Below are 17,094 nucleotides of genomic sequence, written 5' to 3'. Positions count from 1 at the left end.
AAGAAGCCTTTTCTAGACAAGAATAGAATATAGTCTTGTTTTCAGTAATAATGAATTAAAATGAAGTGAGTTTCTCTATAAAACAAGAAAAAAAAATTGACAATGGTTAAAGCAAAATTATTTATGGTTTGGAATATGTATATTTTGTTCACCCCATTGGCTCACACAAGAAAACTCCAGAATGACTTGTTTGACTTTTTGAATATCATCTATGTATGAATAAAAATCCATCAGTTTATATTTCAGCACTTTTGAAATGGACAGTGGCCACTCTTTGTAGGATGTAGACTGTTACGTGCCTATTTGGGAAATACACCAGGTGTTGCAACGAATGTTTGCAGAACATACAGGAAACTCTTAAAAGCCTACATACATTGTAATGGAAAAACCTGGCCCTGTTTTTTCCTTAATATTTGACTTAAATACATCAATAGGGCTAGAAGTTAATTAGTTAATTAGTTAATTAGTTAATTAAAGTTACGAAGTCTCAGTACTATGATGTTTCCGGAAACCAGACTGAAAATAAGTTAGAGCATCCATTAGAGCCTAATGACAAACTATATATGGAATTGTGCCTATCAAAAGGATAACCAAGGTAACTCTTTATCATTACTCGCAATAAAAATAATAAGGTCATATGCGTGGATCAGGGGTCACCAAACTTGTTTCTGGAGGGCCGGTGTCCTGCAGATTTTAGCTCCAACCCTAATCAAACAAACTTGAACAAGCTGATCAAACTCTTTGGTGTACTTAAAACATCCAGGCAGGTGTGTTGAGGCAAGTTGGAGCTAAACCCTGCAGGGCACCGGACCTCCAAGCGCAAGATTGGTGACCCCAAGTCTAGATCCTATTTTTCAGAGTCACCAAGTTGAGTGTCCACCAGATACACTAGAGGGCACTACACATTACATCTGTCACTGAACCGGGCTACACATCCCATAATGCACCTCACACACCCTAGTACCAGATAACTACTAATTACACACAGCTGTAACTCATGAGGACTGTTTACCAGGACTATAAATACGCTCTCACTCACTCTTTGTCTTGTTTCATGGTAGTGTGCAAATCCCAGTGTTCACTTGTGCCTGTTATGTTTTTTGGTTTGTTTTTCTGGACTCTTGGGTTTTTTGAGTGTTTGCTGTCTGCCATGACCTTTGCCTGTTCTTTGGGTTTCGTTTATTGGATTACCGCTTTTGCTACAGTTTGGCTTCTGGGCCCGGTTTTTCAAAAGTAATCCACTAGGATTTTGGATAAGGGATCTTGAAAATGGGTTTTTCAAAAGAAAAAACGGATTACTTAATCGGATTAGATCACCTAATCTAATCTTGGTTTTGATCCAGATCAAACCTTTACTTTGGGTTTTTCAGACCTTTTTTGTAGGATCTGGATCACTTTGATCCAAAAAACCGTGGATTAAACTGATCCCATCAGAAGGGTGGATTTAGTGTGGATTTCATGCTCAAAATTTAATGAAAACTTTAAAAATGTATTAAATAATTTAATTTTTGGATCTTACGAGATATACTATTTATTCATAAAGTTTTAATTTTATTTGTTCATCTGTCAGGCTATAGTGATTATTGGCTTTAACGTATTCAGCCTTTCAGTATAGGCCTACAGCAAAGTAGAAAGAGTTTGGCCTCATAAAATAACCCCCCAAACAGCTGTCAAAACTGACCAAAGACAATCCATTTTATTCTCTCAATAATTGATTGATTGATATATATATATATATATATATATATATATATATATATATATATATATATATATATATATATATATATATATATATATATCTATATTCATCACAATGGAAAATATTTTTGTTTTTAGAATATGTATTAGTGATGCATGCAATGATTACAGAATAACCAAGAAAATGCAAAGAATGTCAATGACTGATTTTTGAAATCACCTTCAACGATTGCAAAAAGACACTGAAAGAGCAGAAGCACAGCTTCATCTGGCAGAGGAACAACTGACTCTGACCAAACTGCAGCAAACCAAGGCCAGACTTGAGATTCGCCTCCTAAAGGATACGCTCAGCAAGCTGATCTCGCCACATCAGATGAGGAAGTCTGAAATTATTGTGGAGTTTTTGACATTAAGTCTTTTTTATTTACATCTATATTTGAAACTTATTATAAATATCCTCAATGTACAGTGTTTGTGTTGTAGGTCTCAGATGAGCGGACTGCTGGAAGAGGATGGGGTGGGGTTCTTATTGTTTTTAGTTTTTTTTTATTTTTATTTTTTTTAAATGTGTGTGTGTGTTTTCATTTCAAATAAAAATAAAGTTATATTGACCCCACACTGGCTATTCTACTTGTTGCTCTTTACACAGGCCTATCTATCCATCTACATTGTGATTGAGCACTGGTTATCCAGATTTAGTGATCCTGAAAAGTTCCTATCCGGATCAGATTGATCCAATCCAAAGTTGCTTTGAAAAACTGGCTCAAAAAGTAAGCTGGATTACGTGATCACGGATCGCAAAAACAGGATTACTAAATCCGGATTAATTTTATCCAGATTAAACCTTTTGAAAAACCAGGCCCTGGTGTTGACTCTTTGAATAGTGATGGGCAAAGCGAGGCTTCATGTAACAGTGGAAGCAAATGTGTCGAAGCTCCAATTGTTTTAAAACCCATTTCTACAGTGACACCTACTGGTCATTTTAATGTATTGCACAGGAATAGCTTCAGCAAAAAACAATTGAGCAAATTGAGGTATTAAATCCCCCGCTGTAGGATTACTGTATCAGCATCTGCATTTCGGTGCCTAATTTTATGGCCACTAGTTCTGTGACAAAGGCCGTAGGAAATATTAAGCGGTACATCAAAGGCACCCACAGGTACATGTTGTGTCACACCAAAGACTAATTCTTACAGGGACTTTGGTCACACCATCTCTAAACATTTTAACAACTTTGAGGGATACGGATGTTTAGGCATTTGTTATTGTGAGCACGCACGCACACACACACACACACACACACACACAACGCACACATGACAGCACAGGGCCGAATGCACTGTATTTGACAGCTCACGACATCATCTAGGTTTCACTCAGTACATTTACATGGACACCAATACTAAGATTTTAATATAATTAAGATAATTCTCTTATTAAGCCTCTACCATGTAAAGAGACGATTTTTGATTACCTTAAAGGATCACTGATTCGTGAAATGCGAAGGTTTTTCTTTCTTTTTGCCATGTGGTATCAAATTCCTTTAAAACAAAAGTTGGTGGATTAAAAATGAAACATATGAAATTAGATGAAACTCTGGAGAGCCTTGTGATCCCACATTAATTAATACTGAAAATTTCCTTCTAAAAAGTGTTTCTTTGCTCTTATCCATATTTCTTTGCATGTTAAACACACCTCGACCACAACAGGAAATAAAAAAAAACTGCAAACTGCGTTAATTGCATAAATTTTTAATTTACATGTTAAATATTTCAGATTAATCGCATGCGTTAACGTGCTAGTTTTGACAGCACTAGAATAAATAAGTCTTATTTTAGTCATAATAAACACGTTGTTGCTAGAACAGATTGTGGCCGGAAGTTAACGGGAATTATTTATATCATTCATTAAATTTTCCATTTATGTTATTGTATTTTATTAACATCTACTGTACCCCAACCCTAATGCCAAGCATCACAGCACTGTTAAATATATAATTTATTATACAATAATAAATTTGATGCTAATATGATTGCGTATCCACTGCTGTATCCTATCTAGACTACACCATAAAACAGAAACTCGATTAAAATACATAAAATCATGATTTCGGAGTATTTGTACAAGTCGAAATTAAATCTCAAAAGCCACTTACAGCACAGTAACAACGTTCACGTACGGTCCACTAGGCTATATGAGACAGAGTTTTATTCTGACCCTGTCAGTCAAATGCAAGTTCACCAGGTCTCGAAACACTTCTGAAATGACCTGTGCTTTGAATTGCTTTAGTCAAGTGACCAGGTGTTTCGAATTACCATAGTTATGTGACCTGGGTGTTTCAGATCATGCTTTGGTGCAGTGTTTCGAAACACTTGCGCTTCGGGATCTCAACACATTTGAAACGTCAGTTTCACTTCAGACATCCTTACCTTTAAATAAAGCTGAACATGGAACTTTTACCTCTGTGTACACACCCCTCATTACACTATCACAGTCTCTATAAAACCAACTTCACCTCAATGCATTGGCTTTGCTAACCTGCGAAGAAGCACGTACCTGCTATGCCATTTTTCTAAAATAAATATATACATTAAATTGTTTAATTTATTATATGAGAAGACTGAATAGCGAACTTCACATTAGGGTAAGCTAGCCATGTTACCTTTCGTAAAACAAGGATTGCTATCCTAGCTATGAATACCAATCACTAACATAGTTATATTTAAACTAACAACAAACTGTACAACTATGAGTGGCTTTATAAAAAGAGACTGGTGAAAAATCCAGCTTAAACAAGCCTAGATTAGTTGGCTGGTTTTAGCTGGTCGACCAGGCTGGTTTTAGAGGGGTTTTGGCCATTTCCAAAGCAAATTGAGAGCAGCTACAGTATATTTAATGGACCTTCAATAAAGCAGCACAGTATCATCTAACACCACCCACCACAAGTGTATTACAACCATCTGTTGGTAAATCGTTATCACACATCTCATGCTTTTACATTACATTTGTTTATGTATTACTGTTGTGTTGTAACCACTGGTGTAGTTGGGGCTATATGCACGTATACTCCGTATGCCTACTTTTTTCCACAAGCTGTTTGGGTATTACGACTTCTGAGGATAAATAATTGCGTATACCTTCAGCTTCCCTAATTGGCGTGTTTTCACATCCCCTTTAACTGTATACCAAATGTTTTTTTTAAATTGCATCATAATTTGTTCCAATTGGTGCATTTTTGTTTAATTTGCACCATTCTTCACCCCCTGATGACCACAGCTGAGAGAAAATGTCAGGAGTTTTTCAAAGTCAACTGAATGATGTCTCACTGAAACATTCAAGTCAAATTATAAAACAGCATGGGAGTTGCTTTAGCCCCTCTATATTTCTATTCAGCCCCAAAAATTAACTATATAAATAAAACGCATTACAGTGCAAGCGGCACAATCATGTACAGGATTAAACACAGTGACAGAACCACTCAGTGAATGTACTCATTTTAACTGCACATTCGAGTGACATCAAAGTGAAACGTCATGTATTGTATTGAAAATGATTTCCTATTATGACATATTATAATAGTGAAATATGTCAATTAGCTTGTACACTTGTTTTGTATAGTGTTAAAATAAATACTTTATTTTTAATCGGCTCATTTTACAAGTCTCCTAGAGTTAAACAGTTGAGTTTTACCACTGCTTAATATGCTCAGCCAGTCTCCAGGTCTGCAGGGGGCACTATTAGCTAAGCGTTAATCATTGAATTGGACAGGACTATTAGCATCTTGCTTTAAAATGAACAAATTTGTTGAAATATTTTTCCTTTTTAAATGAATAGTTAACCCATAAAATAAATAATGTCATGATTTACTCAACCTTTGCTTGCTACTTGGTTTGTCTTTTTTTTTTTTTTTCTGTTGTACACAAAATATTTTGAAGAAAGCTTGAAACCTGTAACCATTGACTTCCATAGTATTTGTCTTTTTCTTCTGTGGAAGTCAACAGTCAACAGGTGGTGGTTTGGTGGTGTTTGACAGGATGCGTGCGACGTGTCTGAAGAGTAAGGGGGGTGTGGTGAGGAGGGGTAGGAGCGTATTTAAAGAATCGTGAGGGAGACGCGTAATTTCCGGGAGATTATAAATCGTTAGCTGGCATCTGGGAGTCTCTGTTTATTTGCAGGAGACTCCTGAAACTTCCGGGAGACTTGGGATGTCTGGAATGACCTCCCGCCCTACTCATAATTCTCTCTTAATATGGCCGTGCGCCTATTTCATATCCATAAAACACAGTGATATAGCCAGGCTCGGATCTATCACCACCTCATTCAGGCGATCTCGGAGTGATTGATTTAGCGCGGATTCGATCACCATTGCTGGATTCACATATGCCAAATGAACCGCGCTAACTGGGCAAACGAGACAGGCTCCCAAACAAAAGTCTAGGTGTGAAAGCACCCTTAGTGAATTATTTTGTTGTTGCTATGCTACATTTGTTGCAGTATTGTGCTTTGACTCTTTATAGTCTGAGAAATGTGAAAACTACGTGTAATATTATTACAAAATGTGTGAGACTTAACAATTGTCACATTATTCACATTTTTATAATATAGGTCTTTGTAAAAAAGTAGCTTCAATGTATCTAGCTACTTTTAGGACATTACTACTTGTTAAGAGGTGTAGATTGACAGAAGCTAAGCTGCTTTTTGTGATGATTGGCTTGTAGATGTCTGCAAACTCCAGTTTCAGAGCACTTTCCCCAACACTGTCAATGTTTTTTTTTTTAGAGTCCAGAGTTCTCCGCCAGATCCACAGATCCCTGCTGGAGCTCTGATCAATGAGTCTCGACATCTGGGGAACCTGATGCACAGAGTCTGGAGGACGATGGAGAACATCGTCCAGTACAGTGAGTCTGGAGAACATCTGTATCTGTGTCTCATTTCAGTGGCTGCATCAGGCCCGGCGCCAGGAAGTCAAAACTGAGGGGGCACTTTAAATCCATAGGGGGCACTAGACCTGGTGACTGATTTTAGTCTCTTGTTTCTTTCATTTAGGCTATTTATTCACATTTATTATTACTTTGCATTACTGCCTAAGTTACTGACCTAAGGCAGTAATATAGGCTACGTTTTAATAGTAATAACAATATGCAGTTTCGCTATTACGAATTTTATTAACGATGGTAATGCATACCGCTTATTATTGCAGACGGATGATTCAGTGCCAAACGAGTGCTTTAAATCATATGTTATTCTCCTTATTTCCGTTTTATTTCAAATAACAGCCCTATGAATGTTTAAAGTTTTAGGTAAAGACGTCAAATTATGCCCACACATGCAAGCTGACCCACTATCAGACTATTCATTTAACCGGTAAATAAATATAGTGAAATCAGCTTAACCGAGTCATCCCGCTTCACGTAGCCTATATATTATCCAACCAACATCAGTGTCATGGAAAAGCTAAATGTTACAATCTAATGTCATTTAAAACAATTACTGAGTTACATTTTAAGGCATTAGTGTAGCCAGAAAAATACCTAAAAAGATACCAAAATTCACAGTTATTACCGTGAAAATTGGTTAAATTTTGGCACGGATAACACGCAACTCAACATGCTATATAACTTTTTTTTCATCATTTTAAATGTAAAAACAAAGATTTATCTTAGGCTATGATAAGTGTGTTTTTTTCGTGATATTGTACACGGTTACTAGGCCTACCCGTCATTTTATTTATTAATTATTTTATTTATTGAGCATTTTTTAATAGCTTGTTTTTGGGTTATTTTCATTTTAGGGCCATGAGCTACAAGTCAAAACAAACTCGATATGTTGTATTTTAGCTCTTAAAATAGATCCACAATATATTTTATGTTGTTTAATTTTGCATGAGCAGATAGCAGTATAGCCTAAATGACATATTTTTAAAAGATTATCATTCTGCCTACCTGCAGCGCACGAGAGAGATTTCTCGGTTGATCCGCGGTAAATCCACTTAAGCACTATACCTATTCCATTTATAACACTGCAAACTTGACTTCGCAGGCCGATCATCTTTAAACGCAAAAGGCATTTATTATGTGTTATACCTTGACTGCTGCTGCATAATGGGATGTTTCTCTACACAACTGTAAAAGTGCGCTTTCTAGCAAAATGAAAGCAAACATTCAAAGGGTTCTGCGTTTTGTCAATTTTAGCTTAATTTTAATAATAATAACAATAATAATATTAATAAATAAATTAAAATATTATATATAATGTAGCCTACTGTGGGACTGTGCAGTAAACTATTTATTTTTATTAAAACATTTTTATTAGGCTACATCTTCCCAAACTAATAAATGACTGGCAGTTGCGTCTCTGCTAAAATTAATTTAACAGCAAATTTCTTCTGCGTTTCTTCCTTTTAGTGCTCAAGAAAGTTGTGTTTAAAGAATTAGTTGTTAACCAAAACATGTAATGAATTAAGTTGCTCCTATCATGTCACACACTTTTCTCCCTTGTGAGTTGAGTGTGCGTGTTTTAAAGGCTATTTACGGCCGCACCTGACCTGACGCGGGACCGGATCTCTGGACTATAGGACTAGCTGTAATCTCACCATTTTCATAATTTAATCGCTATGTCATATATTTTAAAATATTTAAATGTGTGTTCTAAAGGTTGGAACGACGGGGGTGTTAATAATTAATGACAGAAAGAATTTTCAGTTTGAGTGAACAATCCCTTATAAAAACTAACAAACTCTTTCTGAGGGCAGGAGCAGCAGGATGTTTTTTTTTTTTAAGGGTTTTCACCTTTATTGATAGGACAGTGGAGATTTACAGACAGGAAAGTATGGGGACCAGAGAGAGGGGAAGGATGGGCAATGGACCTCGAGCCGGGAATCGAACTCAGGTCGTTGCGAGCATCTGGGTGCTATATAGTGATGGGTTGCTCATGAACAATTCATTCATTTTGAACAAATCTTCAATATGACTCGGGAACTACGAGTCCTGTCAGGGAGTGATTCGTTCATCCGCGCATGCGCACATTTGTGCAGGTGGTATTGTTTATTTCAAGTTATTTGAGTCATTCATTGCGGAAAGGCAAAAGCCAATCATTTGCGTTAAGAGCCGGAAAGAAATTTGATCCGTTCATCTCTCGAGTCCTCTATCAGGTCTGAGTCATTCTGTCACATGATGAAAGAACGATTAAAGAACTAGAAGACTCAAAGACTGTGTACATTGGTTAAGATTATATGTGACTGTCAGTGTAACATGAACGAATCACTGACATTTGAAGACATGAAGAGGTGAGCTGAGCTGAGCTCCTTCTTATATTCTATTTATCACTTATTTGTGGTGTGATCAACATTTTGGGCTAGTTGTAGATGTGTTTTGAAGCAATTCGTAACATTTTAATAATATTTTGGCAAATTGAACCAAATGAAAGAAATGACTCTGAGTCAGTAAAATGATCCGAACTTCCCATCACTAGTGCCACATGTCGACACACTAACCACTAGGCTATTGGCGCTGACAGTAGGACATTTTAAAAAGAAAACTCCGGTTTAAGGGTAATTCTTCAACTACAGGCACACTACCATGTGTCCTTTGATCATATATCCAATATAATTTTGTTCAAATTCCTCTTTCTTTGTCAAACTAACAATTAAAAAAATTTACTACCTTTCTATTATATATTTTTCATATTATTCAACCTCCTTAGGTGTCAAAATCACTGTTTTCACCTTCAACAACTTCAACAATGAAAATAACATTTTTAAGTATGATTTATCTGGTATCTATTAATGTATCCTAATTAAGCACTAGTGAAATAAATTAAATATTTTATAGTTATTAATGTGAAACTAATTATTTTTAGTACAAAATATAGCTGTTGTACTGTATCAGTGTCATTTCCAGCAAAACACTGTAATGTTGCTTTAAAAAGTTTGTGTGAAAGATTATTGAGGTGGTTTATATTAAAATGAATAGTGCCATCTGAGCTAATCTTCAAGATGGAGGGAATTTACAATTTCATTAACAACACTTGAAGAAAATTCTAGGTAAATATTGCTTGATAAGGAAACACATTTATTCTATGTCATTTCCAAACATGTTGTACCTTTAAAGATGTTTTTAAAAACCAAAAAAAAAAAAATGAAGATAGATAAGAGTGTTTTGTAGACATGAAAGGCTAGCGTCAATTCAAAGCTAATCAGTGAAGCGATCTTTCATTTTATCTCAATAAAACTGGTGAAATGTAATTTCCACCACCACACATCGTTTATAATTTATAAGTCCATGCTCTATTTGATGTACAAGATTCAGTTTATTTATTTTCTAATAAACTCTTAACTAAATTAATATTACATTTCGGAGTGTGGCAGGTGTACAATTCAGCATTTGGTCATAAGGAACTATTTATTTAATCGACAAATGTATAATTATTGTATATATTGTGGAAAGACTGGTTAAGCTAGAAACAAAACTGATATTAGACAATGTTTGACTGCCATTATTTACTTCATTTTGAAATAAAAGCTGTATATTGAGATGTGGTGGAAATGACATTTGTTCAGTTCACGATGTAAAAAATGTTAAATATTAACAATTTCTTTTCATATCTAAGTTTGTCCTCTTACAGATCTTAAAACTAGACAAATTGTTTAAACTTATGAGTCTATGCTACGTTCATTTTGAACAAGTTTTTTTTTACTCAGCTTCACAAGGCTAAAAGTGCCCGCAGTTGAAGAATGGCCCTTAAATATATGATTTAAGTGTATTTTACCCAGATATCTAATTACGTGTTAAAAAGAGTATGACATTCCTTACTAAAGAGTAATGTTATAGACAGTTTACCAGTTTATTTGAACATGTATTGAATCAAGGGCAACGCGGTGGCGCAGTAGGTAGTGCTGTCGCCTCACAGCAAGAAGGTTGCTGGAGTCTGGGTCAGTTGGCATTTCTGTCTGGAGTTTGCAGGTTCTCCTCGTGCTGGCGTGGGTTTCCTCCGTTTTCCACAACAGTCCAAACACATGAATTGGGTAGGCTATATTGTCTGTAGTGTATGAATGGGTGTGTATGGGTATTTCCCAGAGATGGGTTGCAGCTGGAAGGGCATCTGCTGCGTAAAACATGTGCTGGATAAGTTGGCGGTTCATTCCGCTGTGGCGACCCCAGATTAATAAAGAGATTAAGCTGAAAATGTATGAATGAATGTATGGATCAAATGAAATCTATTTCCAGCTTCAGTAAATCTTCTTTTGCCTTTAGATCACTTACAATAAGTTTTAACCCCTTCAGACCCTGCGTCCATTACTATAGACATCACATGACATCTCATTTTTCTGAAATTTGGAACATAATTCAGCTCTGAAGGGGTTAAGCTGCCAGCTTTTTTGCCGGCAGCTAGCTCTCTGCAGCTCTCACATGGTCGCCCACTGAAGCTGAGCAGGGCTGTGCATGATTAGTACCTTGATGGGAGACCACATGGGAAAGCTAGGTTGCTGTTGGCAGTTGTGTTAGTGAGGCCAGCAGGGGGCGCTCAACCTGCGGTCTGTGTGGGTCCTAATGCCCCAGTATAGTGACGGGGACTCTATACTGCTCAGTGAGCGCCGTCTTTCGGATGAGACGTTAAACCGAGGTCCCGACTCTCTGTGGTCGTTAAAAATCCCAGGATGTCCTTCAAAAGAGTAGGGGTTTAACCCCGGCATCCTGGCCAAATCTGCCCACTGACCTCTGTCCATCATGGCCTCCTAACCATCCCCATATTCAATTGGCTTCATCACTGTCTCCTCTCCACCAATCAGCTGGTGTGTGGTGTGTGGTCTGGTGCAAAATGGCTGCCGTCGCGTCATCCAGGTGGATGCTGCACACTGGTGGTAGATGAGGAGATCCCCCCCCATTGTGTAATGCGCTTTGATTGCCCAGAAAAGCGCTATATAAATGTAAGGAATTATTATTATTATTATTGTTGTTGTTAAATTCACTTTGAAAAAAAGTGTTTACACATTTTTTTACCGCTTATTAACAACAGCTGTTACGGTGGCCTGGTGTCGAGATCTGTTCTCTGTAGGCTAGATCGTCTCATTACAAAATGTTCTGTTCAGCCTGTGTGGACTTCGAAGGACTCACCTTTAAAGTCTGCGTCCTTCGAAGGAAGCAGCCTCTGGAATAAGACACAGCTTGTGTTCATCACTAAAAACAAATCTCACCTGTCCAGTCATCGGGTTTGAGTCATTCGTTTATCATGAAACGGCACATATATTCTTAACCTCTGCAGGCTAAACCACAATTGATTCCTTCATGTTTCAGGTTTGAGATGGATTTAGAGTTTCTCTGTTCATTGCATGAAAGATAAAATGAAATTGAAGTTTGTCTTCATCATACAGATAAAGCATAAAAAACTTACCAAAACCCTGTAACCAAATTCACTGTTGTAGAAAATAACGGTCATGACAGAAATCCTCACATTTATAATGGAGTTACTATCTGTTTAAAAAAAAACTACATCATGGAATATATTGCAATACAGTTGTCATTCTGCACACCTGTGCGTGTACATGTGTGTGTGTGTGTGTGTGTGAATACTGACAGTAGCAGGTATCTGTGTTTACTTTGCACAATAATCTGATCAGCATCAGCGTTCACTATGTTACTGTAGCTTATTTCTATAGTCATTTAGCACTGTGTGTTAAAATCAGTGATTGTGTGATGTGTTTTATCTTTTCACACAGTGTCAGAAAGACGGATTGTTCTTTTGGGTGGAACTGATGCTGGGAAAAGTGCATCTGGAAACACAATCCTGGCACGGAGAGAGTTCAGATCTGAGGGGAGTCCAGTATCAGTAACGTTTGAATGTTCAGTTGCTCAGGCCACAGGTTTAGGCAGATGTGTGTCTGTGGTTGACACTCCTGGATTATATCACACATTCATGAGCAATGAAGAGACGAGGAAAGAGATCAATAGAGCTGTGAGTTTATCCAGTCCTGGACCTCACGCCTTCCTCATTGTGTTTCCTGCACATACAAGATTCACTGCAGAGCAGCAGCTGATTCTTCAAATGATGAAGGAGATGTTTGATGAAGAAGTGCTGAAATACTCCATCATTCTCTTCACTCATGGTGATCATCTGGAAGGAGAGACTATAAAGACTTTAATAGAGGAGAACAGTGCATTAAGAGGTCTAGTAGATGTGTGTGGAGGCAGATATCATGTGTTCAACAATAAAGATGAGGATAACAGAGAGCAGGTGGAGGATCTACTGCAGAAGATTGACTCAATCATACAGCAGAATGGAGGAGCACACTACACTAACCAGAGGACTGAAGACGTTTACAGACGCAGAAGAGACTGGAGAACACAGATACTCAGAAGAATAGTGAATTGGTAGAAGTTTTAAAACAAAGACAAGTCTGTGCCTTTAGAAGATCCTCCAGGATTATTTCACACACAGAAGAAGCAAAAGCTGTTGGGAAAAAAAAAATATGATGATGCTCATATATATTGGGAGATATTTTAACACATTTCTAATCATAATAGTTTAATAACTCATTTCTAATTACTGATTTGTTTTCTCTTATTTTATGCTTTCTTTTACATGATGTGCCGATTGCTGTTTTGTTTATTATGTCCATACTGCTTGTTTGTATCTTCTCTGTAAAGCACTTTGTGTGGCCTTGTGGCCGTTTGGAAATGTGAAATTGAACTTGAACTTTCTTTGCCATGGTGAGAGTAATTAATATTAGACTAGATATTCTTCAAGATACTAGTATTCAGCTTAAAGAGACATTTAAAGGCTTCACTAGGGTAATTAGGTAAGTTATTATAAAGCAGTGGTTTGTTCTGTAGATAATAAAAAAGCAATAATGTATTTAAACGGTCACGAAACACCAGGAGCCTGTTTCAGAAAGGAGGTTAAATAAAAACTCAGAGTATTTTAACCCTGAAATGAAAGAAACTCTGGATTTTCGGTTTCAAAATAGCAGGTTTGTTAAACTGGAGAAAGCAGGGTAAGTCAAGCCTGTTTCTGAAAGAGAGGTCACTTTAACTCAGAGTCAGTTACTGTGGTCAGTTACTCTGAGAATCTAACCTGGTCAGAAGCAGGTTTTATTCTCTAAACTCAGAGTTTCTGTCTGTCTCCTCCCCTTTTTTAAAGATGAAGCGTATTTCTCGCATTAGTCTTACGTCTCCACACACCTATTTTAGAGCTCATTTTGGAGATGCCCATAAAAACGATTGATGGAAACGTCATGATTCACATAACTTTTGAAAATACGCATAATATAACATGTGCATAACTGAGTAGGTTAAACTTTTATTTGATAAGATGCGCATAAACTACAAAGTGCACTTAACAAATTACAGTATGTACATTAAAAAAAAGTTTGTTAGAGATGATGATAAAAATGTGTGTGAATGGACAAAACAGCAGGCTGAGCACACTGCAGAACATCTTAAATATTGTTTTAGTCATTCTAAAATGCCTGAACTGTTTCAGTATTAGTGTATATTATTAATTACCTCCGAGCGTCTGGAGCGTGTCAAGATCTCCGCGTCTGGCTTCAAACGCCCCCACGTGTTGATTGTGTCTTCTGAGGCGCAAGTATTAAATAAAAAATCATTAAGGTAGCTTCTTCTACCGCAGTAAATTCTGTTTTTACTGTTGATATTTGGCGCAAGTTAATCAGGAAGTGATGATTGTGTTCTCTTTGACTTGTTGGATGAAAATGCTGCTTTATTCACATCTTTTAGCCATTATTCCAGTTTTGCACAAATTTATGTAAGCCTGTATTTTGATGGAAACACAGCTATTGCCTACATTTTATGTCACACACAGAACAAAGTCACGTATGAGGCTTGTCCTTTTTCCATTTTTAGTTTAACCTTCGACATGTACAGTTACTAGATTAATGGGATTATTATTCTGTCTAAAAATTATTTTTAGCACTGCTTACCTTCTTAATGTTATATAAACCTCTATCACTTGATCAATAAAAAGGCAGACACACAAGTGCACTGTTAAATCTATTAAAACTGATAAACGTGCATAAAAGTTTAGAAAAAAGTATAAACGTCACACATTACATTACTTATATCATTATACTTAAACGTTTAAATAATTTTAAAAAAATACGCATTAACTTGAGCAGCTGTTTTCTCACGCTAACTGTCTCTGTTTCACTGATGGTTGCTTTTTTTTAAATATATACACTCATATTTGCTAAAACTTTGCATGAGCAGATCAAGTTCAGCTGGGAAAAGAAATGGTGATCTCTTTTTTTAAGATGTTGCCGTAGTCACTCGTAATATCTGCGCTCTATTGATAATGCCTTTTAAAAGTCACGGTGTGCGCGCTTAACTCTGAGTTGCTCTACTCAAAGTTGATTGACCCAACTCAGATCAGCTGTTCTGAAACCGAAAACTCTGAGTTTTTAATCTCTCGGTAAATCAACTCAGAGTTCAAGTTTAAACTCCGAGTTGTTTGAACCTCCTTACTGAAACAGGCCCCAGAACACATGTGTTGAGCTGTTGACAGTGGTATATGTGTCCCACACTGCTAAAAACACTATTAGGACACCTATATTTCACTAAAAAGTGTAAATTGGTTGTTTTTGCATAATTTCAAGCAAATTCGTACTTCCTGTTTGAAACGAATTTTTGAAGCTGCGTCACGGTCATGACATAATAGCGTGTATTCCAGCATGCAGACTGGACGCCTGTGCCTGGGAGTGCCTTATTAAGTCTCTGAGTGTGCTGCATTAATGCATGAGTAAGGCTTGGTTCAAACCAATCAGCGCGCTCTATTGTGCAACTTCATTAATATTCATTACTGTCACAGTGTTTACACGACAGAGACGCCACGTTGTGTTGGCAAAACAAGCGTGAAGTGTTGCTTTTATAGTTTGCTGCAGTGAAGTTTTGTTTTCATTTTCTCTCTGTGAGAGCGCAGCTGGAGTCACGTGTGGATTAACAGTGTACGCGACGCTCGACAACAATAACTTACGTGTCTAAGGAGGATTATTGTTTACCTGAGAGCTGTTCTCATCTGCAAACGCTGAGATCCGGATTCGCTTGTAGTCTCCTCTTAATAAAGACGCGGCTCTAGTTGCTGGTGATTGTCCTGTCTCTACAGATTTGGTAAGTGAGTGACCAGTGCTCTTTGTTTATTCAGTTTGTTCGACAACTAACTAATGCACAGAGTGTAAACATGTTAGCATCACAACCAAACTTTAACCTCGTGTAGGATTTTCACCACATTTAGTGACCGGAATAACACACGCGGCTTTCTGACACTACCTGCCGTGTGCATCTAAGTTTCCAGGAAATGCGGAGGTTTTTTTTTCTCTCATTCGCCGTGCGGTATCAAACATTGCATGAAAATACACGCTTAGAGCAGATCCTCCAATCAAATATCGCGTTTGTCACGAGGGGCATGAATGAATTCCCTGAATGAAAGATCCAAACGGCAGTTAAAGTCCAACATTTAATAATTTGGCAAAAAATTCAGTTACTGATGTCCATGTCAACACTTTCTTCCCTGTGTGTGTGTGTGTGTGTGTGTGTGTGTGTGTGTGTGTGTGTGTGTGTGTGTGTGTGTGTGTGTGTGTGGTTGTGTGTTTTGACTCTGAAACTCGCTCGTGCCCAAATCGACACTCCCATATCATCCTTCTTTAGTTCCTCCGACACTCCCCCCTAAACAGAGCTGGACACGCCCACTTTTCTGACTTTTTCCAAAGTAGAGGTGTGAAAACACCCTGCTGAAACGAGGGGCTTTCATGGCCCTTTAAGGGAGCTAATATTATTGACCTTAAGAAATTTGTATATAATGTATAAATTTGTATATGACAAATAATGTGAGAAACACTGTGGGAAATGTCTGCTCAGTTAAACAACGCATGGGAAATATTTTAAAAATAAATTTCACAGGACAGAAAATATTGTCTTCAGCTAGTGCAAGGCATTTTAATTTGACTTTTTTTATTATTTTTAAAATTCTTTTTAAGATATTAAGCAATTGTTTCTCTAGGTCAGATTCTTACCTAAATCTAGAATCATTCAGAGCCTGTGAAGCTGCATTAATTTTTCTCTCCACTGCTCACACTTCTCTTATTGTAGATGTAGTGTTTGGGGAAGAAGTTTAAAATTCTGAAAGAAAAAGAGAAACTGTATGTTATCTTTTAATTTCATGTGTTTATAATAAGAGATAATACTGTTCTTTAGGTTTAGAGATGTGAAGTGTTTGCTGTACACAAACTCTAGTTTATACAGAAATGTAATTGTCCTTTTTTAGAAATTGCTAATTTTTGTTAGCTTTTTCCTCTTTTTAAATAAAAATAGATTTCAATGAAAAGCATTTAAAATGCAATTTACATGCACGATAAACTGTACTCAAAATTGAGTTTTTCTGTGTTTA

This window comes from Danio rerio, chromosome 3 (assembly GCF_049306965.1).
Source record: "Danio rerio strain Tuebingen ecotype United States chromosome 3, GRCz12tu, whole genome shotgun sequence".
NCBI classification, from domain to species: Eukaryota; Metazoa; Chordata; class Actinopteri; order Cypriniformes; family Danionidae; genus Danio; species Danio rerio.
The sequence above is the reverse complement of the archived record's forward strand: the minus strand, read 5'-3'. Positions refer to the sequence as shown.